We start from the raw sequence: 16,285 nt of genomic DNA, 5'->3' as shown, positions 1-16,285 counted from the left end.
TCCCCCCACCCATCTCTCCTCCAGCAACCCTCAGTTTGTTTCCTATAGAGTCTCTTATGGTTTGCCTCCCTCTCTGATTTTATCTTTTTTATTTTCCCTCCCTTCCCCTATGATCCTCTGTTTTGTTTCTTAAACTTCATGTATGAGTGAGATCTCTGACTGATTTTGCTTAGCATAATACCCTCTAGTTCCATTTACATTGTTGCAAATGGTAAGATTTCATTTTTTTTGATGGTTGAGTAGTATTCCATTGTGTGTGTGTGTGTGTATATATATATATATATATATTATTTACCTTTCACAATCCCTGGGCAATCTCCTATTCTTTTTCGTTTTTTTTTTTTTTTCTTTTCAATCCCTCTGCCCCCTTACTTATACCCTTGAATTAGATTTTTGAGGGGTAGGAACTACCTACCATCTCAACCTAGGTTGGGAAACCTGCTCAGCTGTAAAAGCTGGGCTTTATAAATTTTGTTTTAGAAGTGTACATCAGGAGCAGTTGGGGAGGGTCTTTTCTAAAAAACTTTCAAATTTGATTTTCTGTGCATATGGCCGTTCTGTAAATACTTTGGGATTTTTCCTTTTTTTGAAAGTAGACAAAATCTGGGATTTTTCCCCCAAAACATTACAAAAGAATCTGTTTATTTACATGCAAATAAATTTCTTTGATAAAAAGCAAAAAAAAAAAAATATATATATATATACACATATAACACCTTCTTTATCCATTCATCTTTCAATGGACATCTGGCCTCTTTCCTTAGTTTGGCTATTGTGGACATTGCTACTATAAACATTGGGGTGCAGGTTCCCCTTCAGATCACTACATTTGTAAATTTGGAATAAATACTTAGCAGTGCAATTGCTGGATCATAGGGTAGCTCTATTTTCAACTTTTTGAGGAACCTCCATACCCTTTGTCAGAGTGGCTACACCAGCTTGTATTCCCATCAAGACTGAAAAAGAGTTCCCTTTTCTCTGCATCCCTGCCAACATTTATTGTTTCCTAACCTGTTAATTTTAGCCATTTTGACTGGTGTGAGGTAGTATCTCACTGTGGTTTAGATTTGTATTTCCCTGATGGCAAGTGATGTTGAGCAGTTCTTCATGTCTGTTGGCCATTTGTATGTCTTCTTCGGAGAAATGTCTGTTCATATCTTCTGCCCATTCTGTTTTTTCTAAAGATTTTATTTTTATTTATTCATGACAGACAGACAGAGAGGCAGAGACACAGGCAGAGGGAGAAGCAGGCTCCACGCAAAGAACCCAATGCAGGACTCAATCCCAGGACCCCCCCGGGATCACGCCCTGAGTGTGAAGGCAGACATTCAACCTCTGAGTCACCTAGGCATCCCCTTCTGCCCATTCTTTACTGGATTTTTTGTCTTTTGCGTGTTGAGTTTGATAAGTTCTTTATAGATTTTGGATATTAGCCCTTTATCTAATAAGGCATTTGCAAATATCTTCTCCCATTCTGTAGGTTGTTTTTCAGTTTTGTTGGCTGTTTCCTTTGCTGTGCAGAAGCTTTTTATCTTGAGGAAATCCCAATAGTTCATTTTTGCTTCTGTTTCCCTTGCCTTTGAAGATGTTTTTATCAAGAAGTTGCTGTGGCTGAGGTCAAAGAGGTTGCTGCCTATGTTCTCCTCCAGGATTTTGATGGATTCCTGTCTCACATTTAGGTCTTTCATCCATTTTTGCTTTATTTTCGTATATAGTGTAAGAAAAGAGTTCAGTTTCATTCTTCTGCATGTGGCTGTCCAATTTTCCCAACACCATTTGTTGAAGAGACCTTTTTCCACTGGATATTCTTTCCTGCTTTGTTGAAAATTAGTTGACCATAAAGTTGAGGGTCCATTTCTGGATTCTCTGTTCTGTTTCCTTGACCTATGTGTCTGTTTTTGTACTAATACCATAATGTCTTGATGATTACAAGATGATTTGTAATTCGGCTTGAAGTTCAGAATTCTGATGCCACTAGTTTTGATTTTCTTTCTGAATACTCCTTTGGCTATTTGGAGTCCTTTCTGATTCCATATAAATTTTAGGATTATTTGTTCCAGCTCTATGAAAAATGTTGATGATATTTTGATAGGGATTATACTGAATGTGTAGACTGCTTTGGGTAGCATAAACATTTTAACAATATTTGTTCTTCCAATCCATGATCATGGAACATTTTTCCATTTCTTTGTTTATTCCTCAATTTCTTTCATAAGTAACCTATAGTTTTCAGAGTAAAGATCCTTTACCTCTTTGGTTAAGTTTATTACTAGGTATCTTACGGGTTTTGGTGCAATTAAATGAAATTGATTCCTTAATTTCTCTTCTGTCCATCTCATTGCTAGTGTATAGAAATGCATCTGATTTCTGTTCTTTGATTTTTATATCCTGCCACTTTGCTGAATTCCTGTATGAGTTCTAGCAATTTTGGGGTGGAATCTTTTAAGTTTTCAACATAAAGTGTCATGTTATCTGTGAAAAGTGAAAGTTTGACTCCTTCTTTGCCAATTTTGGAAGCCTTTTATTTCTTTTTGTTTTCTGATTGCTCAGTCTAGGACTTCCAGTACTATATGTTGAACAACACTGGTGAGAGTGGACATTCCTGCTGTGTTCCTGACCTCAGGGGGAAAGCTCTCAGTTTGAGGATGAAATTTGCTTTGGGTTTTCCATATATGGCTTTTATGATATTGAGGTAAGTTCCCTCTATCCCTATACTGCAGAGAGTTTAATCAAGAAAAGATGTTGTATTTTGTCAAATACTTTTTCTGCATCTATTGAGAGGATCATTCGGCTCTTTTCCTTTCTTTTATTATTGTGGTGTAATACATTGATTGATATACAGGTGCTGAATAACCCTTGTAGCCCAGGAATAAATCCCACTTGATCACGGTAAACAATCTTTTAATGTACTGCAGGATTTTATTAGCTAGTATCTTGGAGAGAATTTTTGCATCCATGTTCACCAGGTATATTAGCCTGTCATTCTCCTTTTTAGTGGGGTCGTTGTCTGGTTTGGGAATCAAAGTAATGATGGCCTTATAGAATGAGTTTGGAAGTTTTCCTTCCATTTTTATTTTGTGGGATAGTCTCAGAAGAATAGGTAGTAATTTTTCATTAAGTGCTTGATAGAATTCCTCTGGGAAGCCATCCAGCCCTGGACTCTTGTTTGTTGGGAAAGTTTTGATCACTGATTCAATTTCTTTGCTGGTTATGGGTCTGTTCAAATTTTCTTTCTTTTCTTTTCTGTTCAAATTTTCTATTTCTTCCGGTTTCAGTTTTGATAGGTTTTATGTTTCTAGGAATGCATCCATTTCTTCCAGATTGCCTAATTTGTTGGCATATAATTGTTCATAATATGTTCTTATAATTGTTTGTATTTCTTTGATGTTGGTTGTGATTACTCCTCTTTCATTTATGATTTATTTGAGTCCTTTCTCTTTCCTTTTTGATAAGTCTGGCTAGGGGTTTATTGATCCTATTAATTCTTTCAATAACCAACTCCTAGTTTCATTGATCTGTTCTACTGAGTTTTTTTTTTTTAATTTCTAATAAAACCTACATTTTGATGCAGGTTGTGCTGGCTGAAATAAAATAAAGCTTTCTTAACATATTTGCCAACTGAAATTATCAACACACTGGTAATTTGTCAAAGTACAAATTTATTCCTAAATAGACTTGTTACTTGGATGACAACTAGATACCAAAATGTCACAGATATGTTATGTCATGGGCACTAAGACCTGTGTGTTTTTAAAACTTAAACAAGACTGTTCAAGTGACAGAAACTCATGGAAGATGGCAGTCTACCAATGTTTCTCAACCAGGATTCTTTCCACGAGAGCATTAAGCCCTAATGACCCAAGACATATGTTATATATAATGAATTAACTTATTTCCTTTGCATCTAGAAGGGTACAAGCATACTGTTCTTAGGAAAACTGAGGAATGAATAGCTCAATAATTTTCTATATACCTTAATTTTCTTATAGAACCCTAGTAGACAACAGCTGTTAAATAAAGGATCAAGGGACTATGACTTAGTCACATTTTCCTGACAGGACCTATAAAAGCCCTACTCTCTGTCCTGAGCTTTGACCATCATGAAATGTCTTTGGGATGTAAATTAGAGACAAGCAAACTAGGTTAAAAGATTATTTAAAAAGCCATGGATTAAAAAAAAATTTTTTTTTTTTAAAGGGATCTCTGGGTGGTGCAGCAGTTTAGCGCCTGCCTTTGGCCCAGGGCGCGATCCTGGAGACCCGGGATCGAATCCCACGTTGGGCTCCCGGTGCATGGAGCCTGCTTCTCCCTCTGCCTGTGTCTCTGCCTCTCTCTCTCTTTGTGTGACTATCATAAATAAATAAATTTTTAAAAAAATTAAAAAATAAAAATAAAAAAGTAAAAAGCCATGGGATCATCATAGGTCTGGAGTCAGACATCTACTAATTGTGAGGCTTGGGGAAACTAAATGTAATAATGCTTGCTAAGTGCTTTCGATTTAATAGGGGCTCAGTAAAGGATAATGCTACTAATTTTTAATGATTATTACTATTACATCAAATTCTCAAATTTTTCTAGCAGAAAGAACCCCCTGGTCTGGTTTTAAAAGCACCATACCAACCAGTAGGCAGAATGAGCAGAGACTGAGTGAGCAGAATGTCCAAAAGATGGAATTTGACATGAAAATGGAGAAATATCTTTTAGATTTTCATGTAAGTTATAGTCAAGTAATTCAATGATTTAAACCATTATTTAAACAGCTATTCTTACATCCCTTACTAGAAAAATAATGCAATTTTGTAATGCCTGGATTTTTTTCTTCAAGTTTTTATTTAAACTCCAGTTAGTTAACATACAGTGTAATAATAATTTTATATGTAGAATTTAGTGATTCATCACTTACACATAACACCCAGTGCTCATCACAAGTACCTTCCTTAAAACCCATAACCCATTTAACCCATCCTCCCACCCACCATCCCTCCAATTGTTCATTATACTTAAGAGTTTCTTGGTTTGCCTCACTTTTTCTCCCCTATGTTCATCTGTTTTGTTTCTTAAATTCCACATATGAGTAAAATCATATGGTATTTGTCTTTCTCTGACTTACTTCGCTTAGCATAATACTCTCTAGCTCCATCTACAATCTACATCATTATAAATGGCAAGATTTCATTCTTTTTCATAATGTCTGGATTTTTAAATAATGATGCAAATGTTAACAGAAATATCACAGCCTACAGACTTTGTTGAGAAAGTTAAAAGAATTTCCATCCTTCAAGAAAATGTCACTGGTAATTAGGGAAATGTAAACAAAATAACAAGGAGATAACATTTTTCACACATTAGCTGGTAATATATATATATATATAAATATAAATAATAAATATCCATTGTTGCCAGTGGCATGAAGAGAAATATTCTTGCACTGGTAGATGCATAAATTAGTGCAACCCTTTTAGAAGGTAATTTGGCATCTATTTTATGTGCATATCTTTTCACTTAGTGATTCCACTTCTATGAATCCATGCTACAGAATGCTGACATGTTCAAAATAACATGTTCAAAAATATTACTGTCTTCTTTTTTGCAATTAAAAACAAAAATTTTATCAACACGGAAAAGCACACACTAATTAAGATTATACTGTGCTATAGACAAGATATAACCATTTTGAATCATGAAATAACTTCTTTTTTAAAAAAGATTTTATTTATTTGACAAAGAGAGGGGGCATAAACAGGGAGAACAGGGGAGGGAGAAGCAGGCTTCCCAATGAGCAAGGAGCCTGATGTGGGACTTGATCCCAGAATCCTGGGTTCATGATCTCAGCTGAAGGCAGATGCTTAACCAACTGAACCACCCAGGCACCCTTTAAATCATGAAAGAATTTCTATATGCTGATTTGCAAAGTGGTTCAAGGTATACTAATTGAAAAGGGGAGAAAATTCCAGAAAATATTCATAGTATGATTTTGTTTATGTAAATATTCTTCATGTAGATAGGGTACATTTATACATATACACATGTGATTCCAAATGCAAAGAAAAACATATGGAAAGATATATACCAAAGAAATGACAGAGGTTCTTTCTGGGAAAAGAGATGAAATTGGGAGAATGTGAATAAGAGGAAAATTAGTTTTTATACTCTACTCACTAATTATTTTTAAATAATTTTTTTCCTAAGTCATCTAGTTGTTTATATTTTTTATCCACACATTGCTTTTTTTCAAATTTTTATTTAAATTCTAGCTAGTTAGGGATGCCTGGGTGGTTCGGTGAGTTAAGTGTCTGCCTTCACCTCCAGTCATGATCTCAGGGTGCTGGAATCGAATCCTGAATCAGGCTCCCCACTCAGTGGGGAATCTGCTTCTCCTTCTCCCTCTGCCTCTCCACCCCCTCTCCCCTAAGTAAATAAATATTAGAAAGAAAGAAAGAAAGAAAGAAAGAAAGAAAGAAAGAAAGAAAGAAAAGAATTCAGTGGTTCAGTGGTTCATCACTTACATACCACACTCATGCTCATCACGAGTGCTGTCTGTAATACTCAACACCCATCTAGCCCTTAAATTATTTTTAAAAATCTCCATCATGCATGTATATATTACTTTGAAACTAAAGTATTTTGAATCATTACCAATATATTTGATATCTATCTTCCTGTTTGGTCCAGATACAGTCCTGGAAGTTGATCTAAGAATTAAGACTTCTTCCATCAATATAAATTAGTCATGTAGAAAAATCACTGCAAACTTTCAAAAATAAAGGAAAGAACAAAAATTTTGTTAGAATAAATATAAAGACCAAGCAGTGAATAGCCTCAATTTTAACTCAACAGACATTCATTTAGTACTAACAATGAGGCAATCACTGTGAATTGCTTGGCATTGAGAGATTCCTAAAACAGATATAACCCCTGGCTTCAAGGGGTTTTCAGTTTAGTAGAAGTACTTGACATATTAATTGCTTCAATATCCTGAGATAAATACAGTAATTAAAACATGAAGACAGTGTAAGAGCAGTGAACAGGAGTTCTAGAAAGGAAATCTGATGATATTTGCTCCTAGACTCCAAGGTACTGATCTCTAGGAACAAAGATTCATCATTTGACTATAAATAAACCCAATTTAAAGAAAAACAAACAAACAAACAAGGCAGCCCAGGTGGCTCAGCGGTTTAGCGCTGCCTTCAGTCCAGGGCCTGATCCTGGAGACAGGATCGAGTCCCATGTTGGACTCCCTGCATAGAGCCTGCTGTATGCCTGTGTTTCTGCCTCTCTCTCTGTGTGTCTCTCATGAATAAATGAATAAATAGATAAAATTAAAAAAGAAACAAAAAAGGCCTTATTTTACTAAGAAGTAGAAAAGTCAATATCTGTGTCAACACCATGTTATATTTTAGCTTACTATGAACAAATTAAAAGATTAAAGGTTACATCATTTATTTATTGTTGAATAGTTCCCATCAATAAAAACCATGGGCAATAATTCAGTCATTTATAGTTTAGAAGCACCTACATGTACATCGTTTTATTTCATCCTTACAATTTTTTTTCTTAGGTGGGAAGAATGTTTCCCATTGCACATATTAGTGGATGGAGGTTTAGAGAGGTTATGATAGATTGTCCCTAGCCAGATGACGTTCTGCAAAATCGGGGCGTTATTCTTCATCTGGAGGAAGATGTTGGATTTGCAATATAAAATCTAACAATTAGAGAAAATATAACAAAGCATTCCTGTTTTCTCCATAATTAACAGCAGGACCTTTTTATACCATGCTGATGTGATTAAAGTAATTATCATGGTAACAAAATAGAATATCCTGTAAGAAAAGGGGGAAACATCAGCCTAAATTTTCCTTAGAACTCCTAGTAACTTAGAACTTTGAGCATTTGAAACGCTCAAAATGGCACCATATTCTTTTCAGATCGAAGTTTCCTCCATGCAAACTGTTCCCTCCATAGAAAGAGCTTTTAGTAATGTAATTTTCCGTTTCCACAACTTAGTTCAGGAAGATACTACATCAACCATGAGACTTTTGGAAAATTCAACACAAAAGAGTTTATTCTAAAAAGGATAAATAAATAAATAAATAAATAAATAAATAAATAAATAGAAAAGCATTTGAATCACATAACATAAATTCCAAGAATACGTGTGTGTCAGGTATGTCTTTTTTTGTCAGGTATGTCTTGATCCAGGGCTCAAATAATGAAAGAAGGACCCAGACCCTTTTCTTCTACTGGTTCTGTTCTCCTCAGTATTGGCTTCAATCTTCAATCTCAGGGAGGAAAATAATTACCAGTAGTTCCAGAGCACAAGCTTCTAAGCTCAAGTACATTAGGTAAAGTGCATATACCTTTTCCTTAGCAGCTCTTATTTGTTTTGTTTTGCCTCATTCGCTCTTATTGAGTGATATACCTATTCCTGAACTTTGGCCAGAGAAAAGTGATACTTAGAGAAAAAGCGAATCATTAGATATAAATCTTAAGTCAATCCCTTAACCTAGACATGAGTCAATGCCATGCAAAACATACAAAATGAAAAGGAAAACAAAGTATATCCCCACAGGAAAACCAAAATACAGTTGCCAGAAGAAAGCTTAATAGAATCTGAATGGCACAAACAATAGTCATTCATGACAGTTCCATATAGACCTTATATTAAACTGTGCACTCAATTATATTCACTGAAGACTGAGAGTTGGTTTTATAGCATATGGGTATCTAAAAACAAAGAAAAAGTGCTATTCAGATCAGATTCTTTGGGAAGCAGATTCTGAAATGAAGATTGCATACATGAAGTCCATAGGATATGTATTCATTAGTGGATAAAGGAAACAGTATTGAATGGGGGAAAAAGTTAAATTTAGCAAAAATTGGTCTCAGCCAATCCCAGAGGGAACTCTGAAGCTAATATGGTCTTCAGAGTTATTCTGAATTAAGACAAGGGAACCAGGACTTTTTTCTCACACATTGTCCAATGATTGGATATAGGTTGCTCCTGAGGACATAATCTTGGGCAAAATGCCCTTCTACTGAAGGCAGTTGCTGGGAAAGTCTCAGCTATATACTCTCCACAGATAACCCTACCAAAAGCTGGGGAATGAGGGCCACAATACTGATGTACATCATCTAAACAGAACACCAGAACATTCATGGGTTTACCCCTTGTACTACAAGATCTATTGGTAGTAAATTAGTTCACTTCATTTGGAAACACTTTCTCCAGGATTCTGGTTGGTCTCTTTTCATGGGTGAACTTGAATGTAGAAAGTTAGAGGGATAAACTACAACCTCTCTACCAATGCAATTGTTCTCAGGGCCTCAAAAGATATTTATCAGCTCCTTCCTCTGCTACCAAATCTAGATTCTTCTCCCCATCAGCTAACACCTCTGCCAGTCTAAGCCCCAAGATTAAAGCCCCTGTTCACCAAACCTTTCTCAGACTAGTTACTGCATTTGCCTGTGGTCAAAATCAGGCATAGGTATACCAAAAGACACCCAGTGGATCATCTGTGTGTGTTCATTGTATAACAGCAATCCTATCTTCTCCTGATGATGATGGTCAATTATCCATGCCAGAATGGTGCCTCCTTTCCCTGCCTTCTAGCTTCTTGGCACCAGATTACCAAAGTAACTGGACATTTAGCCATAGATTAGAATTTTTTTTCTCTTGAAATACAGAATTTTATTTAGAAACTGTTTAAAGTAGAAAAAAAAACTGTCAAAAAAGACCAGGTGGAAAATGGGTTCCCAATAAAATGGAATTTTAGGGCAACCAAAGTCTAAAAGGCCACTAAAGAGAGATAGCCTCTCTGTTATTTGAACAATGGCTAGCTACTTGCATTTTGGGGCATTGTTAATCACTGAATCTGGGTTTTCCTCTGAATTGCACACAGAGCATGCACTACACAACAATTTTATCATAAAATATCTGCTTTCTACACACATTTTAGGAACAAATCAATACAAATACATCAGGGGCTGAACAATCTCAGTAGTGGGTGACACACATTTTGCAGAACTCTGCCAAACAAAGGAACTGAATAGGCTAGGGGCAAAGAAAATGAGGAAAAATTAATGAATGAAATATTTTAAATATTAATAATTAATTCAGACACGGTACTTTATCTTCTGCAAAAGAAAATTAACATTTAGTAACACACTAACGAATTTTATCTCCAAAGAGATTAGTTTACTGGCAAAGTATTCCGATAACAGTGGAGGGCGGTGGACATCAGGTACCAAGAATCCCCAGCCTTGCAGATCCCAAGGTAGCGATGGCTTTCACTGGTCACTCCCTTTGCCAGAGGTCCAGAAAGAACTTGCAGCATGACCACCTGCCTGCTGAATTTACACTCTAAGCAGCAAACTTTAAGGAGACAAAGAGGAGTCCCCAGTGCGCAAGGGGAGCAGAGAAAAGAAGCATGTTCAATGTAAACTTAAAAGACAGTAAAATGGGACATGACCCCATTCAAATCCCAGAGATGTGGGCAAGTCCCCAAAAGTAGTTGTTAGATTTAAAAACTGGACACACCTTATTTCCCAAAAAACACAATACATAGAAATTTCTGGGATAACTGGAAAAATCATCAGAGGAATATTCAATGAAATTCAAGCTCTTCAACTCAAATATCTCAGGGCTGAAACGCGCCTTCTATTCATTCAGGCAACAATGCCTCTTGCTTCTTAGAGCAGGGATACAACTGGTCAAGGGCACCAAATGGCACCAGAGCAACTTTTTAAACTTCCCTTTTGAGCCAAGGTCTAGGTCTTTGAGGATTCAAGCAGCCCTGCAAGGCCTGTGAACAACAGATTCCAAAGGTCCAGAGGTCTGGTCCTTCCTTCCCAGACACCATGTCAAACACATAAAATCTCCTCTCATGCTACATTTTATATTTTGAAATATGGAAGTATATTTTAAATATTGTTAAGGCATTTATTTATTAAAACGTTCTCTGCCAAAATTTCACACTACCTTAAAATTCAAATCAGTCTTTACATTTCTCTACTGAGGACTCTACCTCAGTGTATGACATAAAAGGACCTTTTCCAGCAGTGCATGGTACCAGCATCCATATAGTGAGGCCCACAGTCAGCCTTTCTGTTCCCCAGGTGACCCAACTAGATGTTAATACTAACAGGGTAAAGCTCCTAACTCAAACTCATTGGAAAAGGGGTGAAATTTCTGCAAAGTATACTTTAAGAAGAGGTACTGTTTGCTCATGAAAGGAAACCAGTGAGTCCTCTAAGAATAATAAAAGGGAGGATTTTACAGTTAAGCATATGATTTGGAGCGAAGAATTCAGATGTTGCTCTGCTGGTCAGGCTGTTAATACTCTTCTCATTCCTTCTGTGGGCCCCCTTCATCAGGTATCACAAAGCCTTCATCTGTGGCATAGAGAATGTCTACGATCCTCTGCAATACAGGGTTGTTTTCCCCTTTGTTCTCCTGGCAAATCAATTCAATGTTTCTTAGCTTGCCAAAGTAGAAATCTCTCTCTTTCTCCAAGTCTTTGACAGTAAGTTTCAATACATTAACCTGCTGCATCAATTCAGCTGCTTCATCATCCCCGTTGCCCACATCAGGATTCTTCTGCACCACACCCAGGCCAGCCTTAGGGGTTGTAATAGTTCTGTGTGTTACAATGGGCCTCTGCGAGCAATTTTAGCCACCATCTTTTGTGCTGGAAAGGAGTCCCCCCCATGAGGTCTTTTTTCTGCTAAGGTAAAGAAGACTAACAACTGCACTGCTAGAGCTGGGAGGTTTCTTTAGTTTGTTCAGAGCTGGAGCAACAAGGGAGGGGAGCCACTGCAGTTTCTTGACCTGGCAGCTATAGGGTCTGGCAAATACAGGGTCATAGTCTTTTCCATCATAGTGTGCATCAAAAAACTTCTTGAAGCCACTGAACAAATTCAAAATTGTCCTGAAAGTTTCCTTTTACTAATTTGTCCACAGGAATTATTTTGTCAACACCAGTTCTCTTAAAACCTGCTTGTAGTATTTTGAAATTCTGGATGTATTCATGCTCTAGTTTAGCCTAGAATTTCACTTTCTTCAAGGCAATGGAGCCAGGGAACAGCATGTCCATAAACTGACAATAGGCAGCCCCTGAGCACAACTGTTCGATCTTTGTCAGATTCAGCTGCAGAGACTCATTGATCCAGGCCAGCATGTCATGTTGACTTAGGTTATCACTGGTGACAGACATTGAGTATATGTTCACTGCTATCTTCATCCACTGCCTGTGCCTGGCTTCAGTTCCATCCTCATCTCATTCAAACTGCCTGACCAGCCATAGATTAGAATTTTAATGGGACTCTTGCTGTATCCCCTGATGGAAGGATTCTCTCTCTGAGAACCATAACCTCTAAACCTGCAGAGCCCAGAGTTGTAGGAGTAAGAAAGACAAATTCCACAAGTGGGTCACTGGGAGTGATGAGAAGCAGGTCATTTCCTACAACCATTCCTTGCTTCCTGGACCTATATGGTTCACTTACTGGGGATACAACATCATATAATAATTATGATTAAGAATGAATATGGTGTTCTATGCCCTTAAAAGAGCTGCTCATTCATCACCTCATTATTCTGGCAGGCCACATTTTCTCAGTGGTGTAAGAGAGGATAGAACAATGAGTAACAGGGTCATGTGCTTATGTGCATCTCCTTTGTTACCAAGTAGGCCCCTTGATCTGATACAATGTTATATGAAATCCTATGTCTATGAATCAAACACCTTTGAATAGTAGAGCTAGCTAAAGTCTTATAGGCAGGGAAGTCAATAACATACCCAAAATATGTTCCAGTTCTAGTCAACATTAATCTCTTTTCATTCTCATTGAAGGGGTTCAATATAATCAACTTATGGTAATGATTACCAAATGGCTAATTTGTCTCCTGAAGGAACAGTGCCATATCAAGGCTCAGCATTATTATCTCTGTTGCTGGCAGCTTAAACATAAAGAGCAATAGAGTGAGACTAAGCTAGGTGAGTTAAAGCCCAGGCTGGCGCTTATGATAGCCTTCATCCTTGCTACTATGGCTTCGCCCAGAACTAAAGTAGTAATGACAGAAGCTGGTTGACATCTCCTGGCCAAATCATTGTTGTCTACTTAGTTGTTTAGTGTCCCTTCTGTATGAATGCTCTCTGGTAAATATTAATATATAGTACAAAAGCTTTCAGACAAGATGAAGTTAGAGACTGAATTTATACTCCCACCTGAAGCAATAATTTTAAAAAAGATAAAATACATGAAACCAAAGTTTCAACAAGCTAGACATTAGGCAAAAAATAACAATGTTGCAATAAGTTAAAGAGATCCAGCTGAGAGTCCATATTTAAAGTATGGAAAGAAAGAAACTGTCAACCCAAATTATACATCTAGTGACATTATCTTTTAAAACTGAAGATGAAATAAAGGCTCTTTCAAATATATAACAACTGAGAGAATTCATCAACAGAAGACCTACCCTACAAAAAGTGGTAAAGGAAGCCCTTGAGGCAATAGTTAAAACCATATGGAAACATGGAACTATACAAAGAAATTAAGAACAGAAGAAATGGTAACTACATGGGTAAGTATTTGTGATTTTTTTTCTTATTTAAATATCACTAAAACAAGTGACTGAGCAAAACGAGTATTAATATACTGCAGGATTGTAACATATGTAAAAGTGTGAAACAATAGCCTAAAGTTGGAAGGAGAAAAATGGAAGGTTTTTATTTGATTCACACTATAGATAAGTGGTATACTAATACTTGAATGTAGATTGTGATAAATTAAATGTGTACTTTAAACCCTAAATCAACCACTTAAATAACAAAAAATTATAGCCAATAAGCCAGTAGAAATGATAAAATGGAGCCCAAAAAAGCTACAATTAATCCAAATGAAAGCATAAAAAGAGGAAAAGAAAGCAAATAACAGATGGGCATATAGAAGATGAACATCAAGAGGACAAACTTAAACTTAACCGTATCAATAATCACATTAAATGTAAATGGTCTAAACTTGCTAAAAGACAGAGATTGGAGGGGGGAAGTAAGATCCAACTGCATGCTGCTTATAAGAAATAAACTTTAAATATATAAACACAAATAGATTAAAATTAAATGTATGGAAAAAAGATATACTCTGATAACACTAGTCAAAAGAAAGCTGTATTGAGTATATGAATTTAGGCATCATCTTCAAGCAAATGGACTGTACTAGCTTTTAATAGGATGGAATGGGCCATTTCTGCAGGCCCAGAGGATTCAAGAAAATAAAAAGTTCTAAGTTCCTCAGGTATTTTAACTTAAACATCCCCAGCCCAAGATTCAGTATTCCATTCCCTCCAACCAAGATCTTTACCTTGTATAGCAGAATTGATGGCTATGGGAATTCAAATTCTTTTTTTTAAGATTTTATTTATTTACTTGAGAGATAGAGCATGAGCAGGGGGGAGAGGCAGGGGGAGAAGCAGACTCTTCACTTAGCAAGGATCCCAAAGTGGGGCTCGATCCCAGGATGTTGGGATCTGTTGGGATCATGACCTGAGCTGAAGGCAGACACTTAGCCATCTGACCACCCAGGTGTCCTGAGAATTCAAATTCTCTATAACTCTGCACTGATGGAGCCTGATTCTGATCCTGATACCCAGTGTTCCCATTTCCTGCCTTTGAGAGATAAGAGTTTCTTTATATCTTACTATTGAGGTTCTTTGACTTTCACATTTAAATCAGTGATCAGTCATCCACAGCCTTTCATTATGTTTTGGCAGTGCATCCATGGCACTCAGAGATAACCAGTTTCATAGATTTTATGATTACTACTTCCCCTACACGTTTAAAAATACCTAACCTATTGAATCTTCTAGTGTATTACCTTCTACCAGCATCTGATCTTGGTTCACAACTATTTAGATGTTTGAGTTATTTCACTGACACATGATACCACAAGCTATCTACATTCCACCTACCATCAGGATTGAGGTCCTCATTGCCAGGTGACCAGGAAGTAATCAACTCCAAAATCCCATTATAGAGTCTACTTCTCCTTTAGTCTGCTGGATCTAACTGTCTTAAGTCAGGATGCCCAGGAAACAGACTCTAAGATAGATATTTGTATTCAAGTAGTTGCTTAGAGAATGTATTTAAGGTAAAACTGCTATGCAGTTCCAAAAGAGGCCTCAGCTTATCCCATAGAGAACTCTGAAGTTGTATCTCCCAATCAGAAGCAAAAGATAAGCTCTTATGACCTTTATTGGCCAATCTTTGCATATGAGCTATTCCTGAAGATAGGTCATAATCTTGAGCAAAAAGACCCTCCTTTGCTGAAGGTAAGGTAGGTATTCAGCTGTCAGTAAGGTAGACTGTGACAAATTAAACATGTGTAGTATAAACCTTAACTCAACTTATCAAATAACAGCTGAGTGAATTGGGTGCCTTGATGCTAATGGTAGAAGATGCTGGAGAAAAAGAAGTGGATAGATAGGGAATATAAGTAGCACACTATAGAGCTACCACAAAGAAATATGGAGTAAAGAGAAAAAATAATAATTTTGTTTCTATTCTGAGGGATTCATGAGCTATATAACAAAACAAAACAAAATAAAACAAAAGTACCTCTGCTGCCTCACTTCTTGGGGGGGACAGGAAGCTGATAATGAGCAAATATTTTTGCCATCTTTTTCCAAAAGAATCTGAAGGAATAGATCCCCTATATTCAACAGCTGTCAAATAGTTATGTAGTTATTATAGATGCACAGTTCTTTCACCTCAGGTTGATAGATGGACATTATCAATCCATCAGGGATAAAAGGGAAATAAAGAATCTTGCTAATACTCATTTTCAAATTAAACAAAACTATTTCCCAAGTGCTAATTTCTTATAGTTGTCAATATGAGCTCAATGCTTCTACTTCATTCTGAAAGGACTCATATGGGAGGATTGGTCTACTCAATACAATAATAATTCTGTTTAAATCATTTTTTTAACATGTAGACAAAAATCTGTCTGTTGGAATTTTTTTAAAAATAATCATCATGTTAAATAAGTATTCCTGGATCACAACTTCTTTCTGCTTCCATTTAACTCTAGTCCTTTCATACGGAAGCTCTTCTCTTTTAGAGTTAATATGAAACACACCTAACCAAAAGTAAAGAACTACTCAAAAACCAAATGTATCAGTTTCATTTTCCTAACTAAAAGCAATTTTATTCTAAATTCTATTTCAAATACAACTCACCAAGAGCTCAGCCCCTATCTAACAAAAGTCACAAGAAACCATCATATATTC

The 16,285-nt window shown here is 36.5% G+C and overlaps 1 long non-coding RNA gene and 1 pseudogene across 13 annotated transcripts in view; both read right to left on the bottom strand.

The window, feature by feature from the left end:
• LOC140632342 (uncharacterized) overlaps positions 1 to 16,285 on the bottom strand; it is a 227,227-nt gene that overhangs the window by 76,192 nt on the left and 134,750 nt on the right. For all 13 annotated transcript variants that reach the window (XR_012029869.1, XR_012029870.1, XR_012029867.1 and 10 more), the window contains one exon: positions 6,637 to 6,751. This is a non-coding gene — a long non-coding RNA (uncharacterized lncRNA). The remainder of the gene's footprint in view (positions 1 to 6,636; positions 6,752 to 16,285) is intronic.
• LOC140631671 (microtubule-associated protein RP/EB family member 1-like) lies at positions 8,192 to 12,239 on the bottom strand (annotated as a pseudogene).

Source organism: Canis lupus, chromosome 4 (assembly GCF_048164855.1).
Source record: "Canis lupus baileyi chromosome 4, mCanLup2.hap1, whole genome shotgun sequence".
Lineage (NCBI taxonomy): Eukaryota > Metazoa > Chordata > Mammalia > Carnivora > Canidae > Canis > Canis lupus.
The sequence above is the reverse complement of the archived record's forward strand: the minus strand, read 5'-3'. Positions and strand labels throughout refer to the sequence as shown.